We start from the raw sequence: 13,288 nt of genomic DNA, 5'->3' as shown, positions 1-13,288 counted from the left end.
ATAATATCTGCAGTACTTTGCCCTCTTTAAGCAGCAGTATGCTAAACAAGAATAGCCCCTCTTATCAAAACTGACATGCTCTCCAAACAGAAAAGAAGAACTAAAGTCTTAATGCAAATAATGTGATTCTGCCACATTAATGCAAGTTACTTCATAAATTGTTGTATGTTTCATCTATTTATATTTCATTTCACTCCATTGCACTCTTTTATCCCTCTTACTAAACAACAAGAAAGAATATGTGTCTCCTTGCATATACTTACCAAAGCTTCTTTAGAGTTTTCATCATAAAATATTGCTGTATAACATCTGAAAAACATATTGAACTGATTAAACTTTTCTTTTTCGGGTTCCCTTGCATGCTGATGACAACATGCAATTTATTTTAAACCAGCTTCTTAGTACTTTTTGTGAATATACTCTTGATATATTTGACATACACTACCACTTTTTCACTAAATCGGACATTTGGCAGCACATATCTACTGTACAATTGCAGATGGCTCTGCATGCTTGGAATTTCCTCTTGAGCACTTACGGCTTTATTTCCCTTGTACATAAATTGTTATTTGTATGCACTGTGTTGTATGATGCCTGCTATAACGTATCAAGTGTGGTTATTATAAAATGATTTCTGTGATGATCAATGTGACTGACTAGCAGCCTAAACAGAAAGTAATTTCAGTAGGGTTGGACCAGGAAAGAAAGTGTTTTTTTCTTTCATTTAATAATTAAGAGCAAAAGGCAAACTTATAATTGGGAAACAAACAAAGATTAAAAAAGTAAATAATAAGAATACTAGCGAACTAAACCTAAAAGCAAAGACTAAAATATTGTCAAGAGCCGCAGTAAAGTTCAGGAGCCATGATAACAAGAAAATGTAGTTAATCAAAATAAATATATGCAAAACCAGTGAATCTGTTTTTCATTTTATTCCAAAACTAACAAGACACTTGCAGCCAGGTTGCTGTCCTACTATACAGTCATAGAAATTACAGCATGATTACGTCAATAGCAATGAGCGGAAAACTGCTTTTTTATGAGAACATATCTGTTAATTATACTGTTGTATTCCTGATCAACTTTTTAATATCGTTTGGAAAATATTTCCCTTGTAAATGTAACTAGATCACATGTAGCCTATTATTTAACCTTTTCCTTTCTGATTGTTTAGTATATTTAACCTCACTGTACTTAAGAAGAACCACTAAGGTCTCAAGTTGGTTAAGCCTTCCAGTCTAAGCTCTCTGTGTTATGTGAGAACATATTTACTGTCTTTGTCTTTCCTTTTTTATATTTTTGTGTTTCCCATATTCTTCTGTACTACATTGAATTTATTACTTGTTTTATGTATACTGCATGTATAATCTTATTGTTGAAGTAAATATTTAAAATAAAAAAGCAAACTACAGCATATAGCCGAGCTCAGAACTATGATGACATCACCAAAAAGCTGCTTAATAGAAAAACATGAGAAATTAATTAAAACTCTAAAATAATGCTTCAACAGTAATCCTGATAATCCATAACCAATAATTACAGCACCATTTTCCAGATTATTGCAGATTTGTTGTGCATCATTGCTCTAATCTAGATTTAAATTCTATCTCTTTTATAGTTGCAGGTATCGTTAGTACCATCCAATTGTTCAAATTTTAATTTTCTTGGCCTTTTAAAGCACATTCCTGCATATTAAGGGTCCTTAATCATAATCCATGGGGCAAATGTGAACATGTTTAGGAGGCTGGTGTTCACTTCACTTTGGGTAAATATTTCTGTCAATCTATTGTTATTTTTTATATATTCGGTCTAAAAGCGGAAAATCCGTTATTTTTATAATTATGATCTACACTCACCTAAAGGATTATTAGGAACACCTGTTCAATTTCTCATTAATGCAATTATCTAATCAACCAATCACATGGCAGTTGCTTCAATGCATTTAGGGGTGTGGTCCTGGTCCAAACTCCAAACTGAATGTCAGAATGGGAAAGAAAGGTGATTTAAGCAATTTTGAGCGTGGCATGGCTGTTGGTGCCAGGCGGGCCGGTCTGAGTATTTCACAATCTGCTCAGTTACTGGGATTTTCACGCACAACCATTTCTAGGGTTTACAAAGAATGGTGTGAAAAAGGAAAAACATCCAGTATGCGGCAGTCCTGTGGGCGAAAATGCCTTGTTGATGCTAGTGGTCAGAGGAGAATGGGCCGACTGATTCAAGCTGATAGAAGAGCAACTTTAACTGAAATAACTACTCTTTACAACCGAGGTATGCAGCAAAGCATTTGTGAAGCCACAACACGCACAACCTTGAGGCGGATGGGCTACAACAGCAGAAGACCCCACCGGGTACCACTCATCTCCACTACAAATAGGAAAAAGAGGCTACAATTTGCACGAGCTCACCAAAATTGGACAGTTGAAGACTGGAAAAATGTTGCCTGGTCCGATGAGTCTCGATTTCTGTTGAAACATTCAAATGGTAGAGTCAGAATTTGTTGGAAACAGAATGAGAACATGGATCCATCATGCCTTGTTACCACTGTGCAGGCTGGTGGTGGTGGTGTAATGGTGTGGGGGATGTTTTCTTGGCACACTTTAGGCCCGTTAGTGCCAATTGGGCATCGTTTAAATGCCACGGGCTACCTGAGCATTGTTTCTGACCATGTCCATCCCTTCATGACCACCATGTACCCATCCTCTGATGGCTACTTCCAGCAGGATAATGCACCATGTCACAAAGCTCGAATCATTTCAAATTGGTTTCTTGAACATGACAATGAGTTCACTGTACTAAAATGGCCCCCACAGTCACCAGATCTCAACTCAATAGAGCATCTTTGGGATGTGGTGGAACGGGAGCTTCGTGCCCTGGATGTGCATCCCACAAATCTCCATCAACTGCAAGATGCTATTCTATCAATATGGGCCAACATTTCTAAAGAATGCTTTCAGCACCTTGTTGAATCGATGCCACGTAGAATTAAGGCAGTTCTGAAGGTGAAAGGGGGTCAAACACCGTATTAGTATGGTGTTCCTAATAATCCTTTAGGTGAGTGTACAGTCTATACATACACACACAAATACCAAATACTCCATATCCAAGCATGAATACTCTGTGACAATTTTGGCAGTTTATAGGAAACTAATAATGAAAATCCAGGGGGATCTATATGTTTAGCCATATTTTTAATATTCACTATTCCATTTCAGTAAATCTGCTTAGTTCTACTCCTTGCTCTCCTGCACTGAAAGTACCAAAGGTTTGAAAGCAGTTCTCCATGGTACACTACTAAGACCCCCATCTCTCAGGGCGTGAGGAGGACTTTTTAACTGGCCAATGGGCCTTACTAGTGATTTTAACTTGGATGCACTGTCTAGATGCTCCAGAGGATGGTTGGACATCCCCCAAACCCCCAACCCCAAGGACACTGCTGAGGGCATTAGCTGATTGGGATGCCTTAGGATCCCTCTACTTGATGGGTTTCCTGAAGATCACAAGAATTGGCAGGAGAGCATGACAGAGTGCAGTTCATCCCCCACTTTAACAGGTGGCAGTGTCCCTTATATAAAGTCCCTCTTTGGACACCTGCAGAGCTGCATGGAAGTTAAAGTCTGGAGGAGCAGCCCTGTAGGAGTCTTTGGAGGACGATAGAGGGCGCTGCCATGGGAGAATCTCCCTGGCATTCTCACAACACAAAAATGCTTCCGACTGGCTACATCACATCACTGGAAGCACTCTGGGGTCCTCAATAAAAGAGGCCGCATTTTCTTGTCCAGGCGGGTTGGACCTGGGAGCAGAGACAGGCAACACTAGACTGGAGGGGTAAGAGTGTGGTGTAGAGAGAGAAAGAAGAAGAAACACCTGTCAATTGTTGGTACAAGATATTTTGTAATAAAACACCTGTATTTGAACACGAGACTGTGTTTTGTGTGTTCGTGTTTGGATTTGGGGCTCTGTGGCTCCCCCGCTAGCCTTCACAACAGCTATGTAATTATTCATTCAACAAAATGTTCTAGTTTTTGATACTTAAAAATCATGCACAAATACATAATTGTTAAGAAAGAGTGTATTTAGAAATGAGCAACATGTTCTTTAAGTGTTTACTGTTGGTTATGTTCTTTTAAAATGTTTCAGAGAAAATCAAGAAGCAAACTTTAATCACTGCCTCAAAATTAAGACATAGTTGTCATGATTAATGAATGACTCCAGTAATGCACAAAGACAACCGTTAATTAAGAGTTATAAACTGCAGCACTGAGAGCTTACAATGTGCGTTCCTTCCAAAGAACATTTTGCTAAACATTACAGACCTCACTTGTTACAGGATATTACTGATCTTTGTTGTTTTTTTGCCATAACAGTGGTGAAAGTGATTAGTGTTCCTACCACATAACTTGGAGCCCCCTTAGGTCTGAACTGAAATGCTCAAAATCAGGACATGCAAGAAAGTGATGATTTGTTTAGTGTTTTTGAAGCATCAGCAGTATTCTACCTCACACACACACACAAATGCTGAATTATTTCTTTAGAATGGCTTTTATTTTCTTGCATCACTCCCACCTTGTTCAAGTCAGTTGTAAAACTCAGGTCACACCAGCATTACCAAACATTTTCTTGAATCTAACTTTCTGGTTGTGTGTTTGCCAAGATTTGATACAGCATGATCAAAAGCTGTACACAACCCAATGTATGTACTCAGAAATCAATAGGGTTTTATTTTTTTATTTATTTATTTTTTTTTTCCCTTCTTTATTAATTTTATTGCAATCTATACAAATCAATCAAGTTATTACAAAAAGAAAAATTGAGTTAAGGACAGATCGATCCCCACCCCTGAGAGAGAGAGAGCAAGCCAAACGGCGTGAAATATAAGGCTTGTAAACATACCTAAATTAATAATTCTCTGTGCTTTATGATCTTATTTTAAAATATTACTGATTAGATCCTGCCATGTTTTGAAAAAAGTATTTTTTCCAATTTCAAATAATATAACACATCGGTTTCCCACTGACTTAAAAGAGGAGAGTTTGGGTTCTTCCAGTTTATCAGAATAAGTCTGCGTGCCAACAGTGTAGTGAATGCAATCACAGTTTGTTTGTCTTTCTCCACTTTAAGACCCTCTGGAAGAACCCCAAACACAGCTGTTAATGGGTTAGGAGGGATTGTGAGTCCAAGGCTGTCTGAGAGGTAATTAAAAATTTTTGTCCAGAATAATGTTAATTTGGAGCAGGCCCAGAACATGTGACCTAGTGAGGCTGGGGCTTGGTTGCAACGTTCGCAGGTTGGATCTTGCCCTGGAAACATTTTGGAGAGTTTTAGTCGAGACAGATGTGCTCGATATATAATTTTGAGTTGTATAATTGTATGCTTTGCGCATATGGAGCTTGAGTGAATTCTCTGCATTGCTACTTTCCACTCCTTTTCTGATATGTTAATTGAGAGATCTTTTTCCCAGTGTCCTCTTAGATCTTTGAAAGGAAGGGATTGTAAAATGATTTTATATATTGTAGAGATGGAGTCTAATTCCTTGAGATTGAGCAATATTTTTTCCAGCATGGATGAGGGTGCAAGATGAGGAAAATCTGGAAGGTTATGTTTAACAAAGTTCCTGATTTGAAGATAGTGAAAGAAATGTGTAGCTGGAATGTTAAATTTGGAATGTAATTGTTCATAGGATGCAAAGACGTTGTCTATATAAAGATCTCTAAGCAAGTTAATTCCAATTTTTTTCCAGATATTAAAAACTGCATATGTTTGTGAAGGTTGAAAGAGGTGGTTCTCTTGCAGGGGTGCCACAGATAAAGCTTCTCCGTCTTAAAATGCTTTCTACATTGGTTCCAAATTCTAAGTGAGTGGAGCACAATTGGGTTATTAGTGTATTGCCGATAACGTGTGTTTATTGGAGCAGAGCAAGGAATACAAAGAAGTACTGCAGGATTTTACTTCTATTGCGGTCCATGCCTGTGTATGTTCTTCTATTTGTGTCCAGGTTCTTATCGACTGTATATTTGCCGCCCAGTAATAAAACTGGAAGTTAGGTAGAGCCATGACACCTTCTGCCTTTTGTCTTTGTAGGGTCGCTCTTTTGATGCGTGGATGTTTTGAATTCCAAATAAATTAGGTTATTGTTGAATCTAATTGCTTAAAGAACGATTTACTAATGTATATTGGGATGTTTTGAAATAAAAAAGGAGCTTAGGAAGAATATTCATCTTAACAGAGTTAATTCTTCCAGCTAGTGTGAGATGAAGGGTTGACCATCTATGCAAGTCTTGTTTAATTTTTTCCATGCAGACGGCGAAATTTTGTTGATAAAGAGCTTTATGTTTACTTGTGATGTTTACTCCGAGGTATTTAAACTGATCTGCAATGATAAAAGGTAGGGTGTCTAATCTAATATTATATGCTTGAGAATTCACTGGAAAGAGTACACTTTTATTCAGATTAATTCTGAGACCAGAGATCTTTTGAAATTCTGTGAGTGCTGCTAGGACTGCAGGCACAGAATTTTCTGGGTCTGATATATACAGTACCATGTCATCTGCATATAATGAGATTTTCTGTTCCAGTCCTTCTCTGCTAATCCCCTTTATCTGATCAGTATTTCGACAATGTATTGCCAGTGGTTCAATGGCAATCGCAAACAGCAGCAGTGACAAGGGGCATCCTTGTCTAGTGCCACGTTCTAGTTTAAAGTAGTCTGAGCAAATGTTATTGATGCAAACTGAAGCTGCTGGGTTAGTATACAGTAATTTAATCCAAGGGTTTTAATAAATAAACCTCTAAAGATGCAATAAAGTACTTGCACCTACCAATATCCACAAAACATTAGTTTTGAGAAGAAATTTGATTTATTTAAGTAGTCAAAAGACTATTCAGACCTATGCAGTATGTAGGCATCTCTAAAATCTTCTGCGTTTAACTCTCTATAATCTACAGAAAATCTTCCTTTTATGGAATAGCACTAATGATGAGACACAATGCCCATAGCATTTGCAATAAAATATGCCTCTATCATTTCACTCACCAGTCTTTTCACCTCACTATTCAGAGTTGGGTGAAATTTACCTAAACTTCTGCCTATCTAATGCACAATCCTTTGAAGAATGAGAATCCAGTGAAGAAACAAACCTGTCACCTATCAACAGTTACCTACAGTGGTTGCAGATACACCCTTCTGATTCTCTTAGGCAAGGTGGCAGTAGTACCAGGTGCCAGAGCAGGATACCAAGAACAATATGAGAATGGGAAAGAGGCAGTGGCAGTTGGGAATACTGATCACAGTACTTTTTTATGAACGATCATATATTTTATTGGTATGACTAACCTAACTAGTCGGTCTGCTAAGAGTATGTTATCAAAGCACACTGGGAGTTTGGGACTAGACCATACTGACACCATGCAACCATACAAGCTTCTTTCAAAAAAAGTAAGACGTGATAACAGAAGAGGACATCAACAAAACTGAAAACAGGCACAGAACCTGCCTAAAATGACCAATGACAACAGATGATCATTGGGGGACAGTGAATGGAGGTCACTCTCAGTCGGTCAGTCTTTATTTTATACTGACCTTTAACAGCATGCATCAGTAAGGCACCTCACCAGACTTATAAAATTGTAGTATAATACCACATTTAACACCGCAGCTATAAAAGATACAGACCACTTATAGACATTAGGTTGAGCTTTGAAGTTTTTGCAGCATAGAAAGTGTCAAATGGAGCAAAACAAATTCAAAATATTTGTGCTATAAAATTACATAACAGCATACAACGACAGAAATAAACAAATTACTACATGGTGCTAAACTAATCAATGGGCAATCTGAGAAACTGTTGTCAAATTGATGAAGTGTGTCACCTTTCTTCTGAAACCTAGTTGGACTGTATAGGTTCTGTAGTAAAAAAAAAAAAAAAGCAGGGGAAGAGGCCGAGAGGTTTAGTTTTTTTTTTTTTTCACAAGAAATATCTTATGGGTTATTGAGTATGAGAAGGAGTCACTGCCCACCATGATATTTCTGTTTACCCTCTTGTTGGATTCCTCTTCTTCATGTCACCTCTCTCCTTGCTGAAAATCCAAGAAATAAAAAACCAGCTGAGCTGTGCTTTGAAGGTAGCTGTTAACAGTTTTATTTAATGCTTTTCCATAGTGAACACCACCCCTGAGCACAGTACAAATACAGAACATTTGTCTAATTTTTAAACAACATTTATTTCTGTACCACAGGATGTATCTCAATGTGTTTTATAAGATGAGAAAGAAGTAGTTACATTAAATTAGATAAGAATAATAATGAATAAATCTCTCTATTATAATAAAAAAAAATCCTGGGACAAGACGTGACTTTTTCAGAGAACTACTTTTACGTTGCGTGAGACAAGAACTTTGTGCCAAGAGATTTAACCACGCCCATGGCCAGAAATAAAAGACAAAGAGTAGATGACAAAGTAGAATGTCGTAAAGAATTCAAAAACATTGGTGTGATACACATTCAGAGCAGGTTAGAGATAATGAAAGTACTAAAATTCAAAAGTCTCAAAAAAATCATAGTAAAGATCACATTATGCAAACAAATGGAAATTATTACTCGGTGAAATAATGGAACAGCGAAAAGAGATTGAATATATTGTTTGGATTTTAACTTTAAGTCGGAGACTTGCAGATCGTCGAATTTGTGTTGCCATCAGGGAAAAGTTCTGTTTCTTCCCAATGAAGAGGCGTATCCACGAGAATTAAAAGATGTGTTGCTTGGTGAAAGTGAAATCCACATACGCAAGCGGCAGAGACGTGAAGTGGCTGGAGTGTAGCGCAGGTCTGGGGGGTTGGTGAGAGAAGCAAGCTGGGGGCAAAACCCCCTTGTATACAAGAAAATAATACACTCTTACACGAGATAGATATTTAATCAATAGAGAAGCAGAGTCTTTATATTGAATTGGCTTTTAGGTCTCTAAGGATGAGTCCAGAAGGTCCAGATGGCCGGGAAAACGTAAAAAAATTCAGATGTGAGCGTCAGTAGGCTTTACACCCTAGGAACCAAGTAACCTCAACTATTCTATAACATTTCAGTAATTATTTACTGCTCTGATGCTAATCTTTCTAATCATAAAAAAGGTCATTACGATAGCAATTGACAAGAACAAATCATAATTAATTGCAGGATTGAGCTATCTGAGGGTTCCTTTAGAGTGCCTCTTTCTCCTGCATGATTTGGCTTAAAAACTAATCAGCACATCGTCATCTCATAACAGACTCAAGTTTTGAGTTTGGTATTTTTCCGCCCAGCTGTTTCATCTCTAGGCCATCCTCAACAAACGGTGACACAGACACACAGACAGATACACACCCATCATGGAGCTGTCAATGTTTCGGTATCAGGGGACCCTAAAACAACGAGACCCATCAAAAACCGAAGATCGAAAATTTTGACGAATCTGAAGCTTTCAATCCTCCCCAATAGACGATAGGTTATGGTGGGGTAGGGTGCAATGCAAAAATAATTTTAGAAACTCCAGTTAAGCTAGAGAAAAAAACAATCAGCAGCAGAAGTTCAGCAGCCCCCTCTGGGTATTCTACCTAAAATAAATGTTCTTAAGTAGTTCCTTATTGTTTTGGGTTTCATCCCAGAGGATTCAACACAGTGAGTGTCGTGGGGAGCTGGGATAGCCACTTTCATTCAAACATCACAGGCAACTGCACAGGACTTTGATGAGGTAGTGGAGACACAGAGCACCACCACAGAAAAGCCATAAAAGAGAGCAAAGTAAAGATTAATAACAATTTCAAATTCACTGAAGAGTATGATGATTCTATGCATGCCTAGTTAATTAAGAGTATAATTAAAAAGTAGTTACAAAAAAGGTAAAACTAAAAAAGTGGATTTTTAGAAGTTTTTAAAAATGATCCATGGTATTAGATTGGTGTATCTCTGTTCCACAGTTCTGGTACATTACAGCAAACGCCTCACCACTTTTTTATGTTTAGCTCTTGGAGAAGCAAGCAGGCCACTTTTAGAAAATCTAAGGTTATGAGTTGAGATGTAAGGGGACAGGCATTCGAAAACATAGGATTATTTAAAGCTTTATATACCATTAGTAATATTTTAAAGTCAATTCTGAAGGACATGGATAACCAACTTAAACAGGTGAGATGTGTTCAAATTGTCTTTTTTCCTGGTTAAGATTTTTGCTGTTGAATTCTGAACTAACTACAACCAATTGATATCTTTCTTAAGTAGTCCAATAAGGAGCATATTACAGTAATTATAGTGAAGTTAGAGTTCAGGCAGATTGTTGTGCTTACAGTCGCATTGTGAGGTACAACATTGAAAGGTTATCTTAGCTCCTCGGTCACGCTGCCTGCCCGCAGTAACTGCAAAGTTAAAATTCTGTACATCTGATCAGTTCTCCAGGTCTTGTTCTGACTTGAGATTGAGCTGCCCAAATATTACCTGTTGAATGTACCTGGATGCACAGAAAAGCATTTTGACAATCACCTTGTTGTAGCGAAGGGGCAACCCTAAGCTTTGTTTTGTGCTACAGTATCTCTGCTCAACAAGACCAGATGCTGTGAGAAAAATGAGTTACTCAAGTGTGAAATGTGGACATGGCAGGCAAAGCCTTCAGGTTGATTGTGTTGAGTCATCATGGGCAGACTGAGCGACACATATGAAAATGTGTTTAAAGCCTGTATGTCAATCTGCGTTAGGAGCCTTAGGCACATTACATTAACCAGATTAGCTCAGTTTAGCCCTGCCAAGCCACTTCAGACAGACTCGGAATAATCAGCCTGGCCGCTAGTCACCTTCAAGCATACGGCTTAGATGGGCATATTTGCTTAGCTTAGCGAAGCAAGACAAACAGAAAGCCTCAATTGTGACTGTTGTCAGGAGCTCATACTGTACATTGACCTCTTGGTCATCCAAATGCCATGTCCTTTTGAGAAGACCATACTTAGCACAACCATCTCATACCCTAAATCATTATAGCATAGAATGTGTTTCATAGTAGCCACATTTTCAAATAATATCATAATTAAGAAAAAAGTACATACAGACAATAGAGGAAAATCTACAGAGTGATTGATGCAATTCCAGAAAGTGAGAGATTATGAACATGTTAGTTTGTTTAAAACGCTGTCATCAATTTAAAGGTGATCAATAAGATAGACTCATGGCCTGAGAACGGAAAGGAGCTCCATAGTGTGGATACTAAATTACTAGGAAAAGGTGAGGCTTTGAAGACAGAGAAGTATGTATTCTGTAAAAGAGATTTAGCGAACCTTGTGATTTATTACAGGGTTGCATAACCATTAACAGCATTTTTGGGCACATTGCTGGGTGGGGTGTCAGTCCAGCCCAGCAGTAAATGTGAGCCATAACATTCAGATGGACTTAATTTTTGTTTAATGACTACAACAATGGCAGAGATGTCGCATTTTTATCTATTACATTTTATTATCATGAGTCATATTCAATGATGTCTTATAAAATGGAATGTAGTGGTAAGTATTACTTGTAGGACAGACTGTCATTACCCATTCTTTTGCCATTGGCTCGAACACAGTTCCTGGCTTAAAAGCCAATGCTTATTGCCACCTACAACGTCTCAGTCTCAATGTGGCTGAGGATGAAGCAATCCCATTAATCCAAAGGGTAACTGTACTGTACTGGAATGGTGGAATACTTGTCTGTATTGGAGTTGGATGAGGTTGCCATTAGCCCAGCCTTGCTGAGGAATAGAATGAACAAGAGAGTGACTGTATGTAAAAAACATGCATTCACCTGACTAACAGTGGAAGTTGACTCATTACCAGCAGGCCTGACTTTGACAGCAATTGAGGACATTGTGTGTGTAAAAACCTGGAAGAGGGACTGCAGTAACACCCACAACTAGGGGGTGCTATCAAAGGCATATAAGGAGATAAAGTCCTGAAATAAAGAAAGGAACAAATTCTTGCACATATCTGGAGAAAGCTGACCAGAAAGGAATAAAACATTGCTTACCTCAACAATAAGTACAACCACTTTAATTCCAAGAACTATTAATTGTAATTTAATAAATAGGACAAAGCCATCTAATGTATTATGGTACCAATGTCACTGTAACTGAATGTTTATAACCCTGTGAAGGATACAGTAAGTTCTAGCTATTATGAGTTTCTCATCCTAGATCAAGGAAGAAAGTGCTAATCAGAATCTCACACATGTACACACTCACACACACACTCAGAGGACTCTGTGTGGAGGGTGGCAAATGAACACCACAGCACAAACATGAGAAACTAAATAACTAAAGAACCTCTTCATCTTAAACACTTGAACTGAAAGATCAAAATTCATAAGTTATGTGCTTTTTTCTATAAAAGGGAGAAAGATCTGACTAAACCAAGAGATAGAATTCATAAGTTTGGTGTTTTTTTTTCTATTGGAGGTTTGTAAAGACAGGATAAAAATGAAAATATGCAAGGATTTTCATTTACAGGTTTGCTGTTAACAACTGCTGTCAACTTAATAAAATCTGAGCTGGGCTGATAGGTGACATCATTATTAGAAAGCCTGCTTTTCTTTTATTCAGGAGCTTCATGTTTGTTCCTACCTACCACAGTAAGGTGGTCCGGAGTCAGCTGAATGTCCTGTTATGTACTGTATATTCCCTACACATATGCCTAGCCAGTATTTTGCTGGTATAGACTCTGTTGCCCTAAATGCCAATTAGACCAAATAGAACAGGTTTCTGGTAACAGGTAGCAATGTAGACACAAGTCCTGCTCTACTTGCATTATTTTGTCTCATTTTTGAGGTCTTTCTGCGATTAGGAGGCAGTGTGAAAGTGTAAAAGACAGGGGGTGCCACTGAGCCCTTAAATCTAAGACATGCCACACAAAACAGTTCCAGGTGTAAAATAAAGTTTTTTTGTTTTCACAAAATACCTCTTTTGCAACCAATCCACAACCTATCAATAAACAATCCTCTTCTTTCGCCTCCAGGTGAGCTTTGCATTTTTGCCTCATGACTCTGACTCACTGGATGAGGCTGGACAGCTCACTTTTATGTTACACCAGGGAGTACTTCCAGTACTGGGCCATAGCCTGACAGAAACCTCCTGAAACAGGGAGTCCTTCTCCCTGTGGTACCCTCTGGCAGCACCCAAGGCCCCCGACAGAGTTGTCCCGCAGGACTACAATTCCCATAGACCCCTGTGTACTGGGTGAGGAACTGCTCTTGATATTCCAGCTTCTCTCTACTGTCCACCATTTTTTTCCTTTTGCATGTTGGTTCTGATCA

The sequence above is a fragment of the Polypterus senegalus genome, chromosome 6 (assembly GCF_016835505.1).
Source record: "Polypterus senegalus isolate Bchr_013 chromosome 6, ASM1683550v1, whole genome shotgun sequence".
Classification (NCBI taxonomy): Eukaryota; Metazoa; Chordata; class Cladistia; order Polypteriformes; family Polypteridae; genus Polypterus; species Polypterus senegalus.
The sequence above is the reverse complement of the archived record's forward strand: the minus strand, read 5'-3'. Positions refer to the sequence as shown.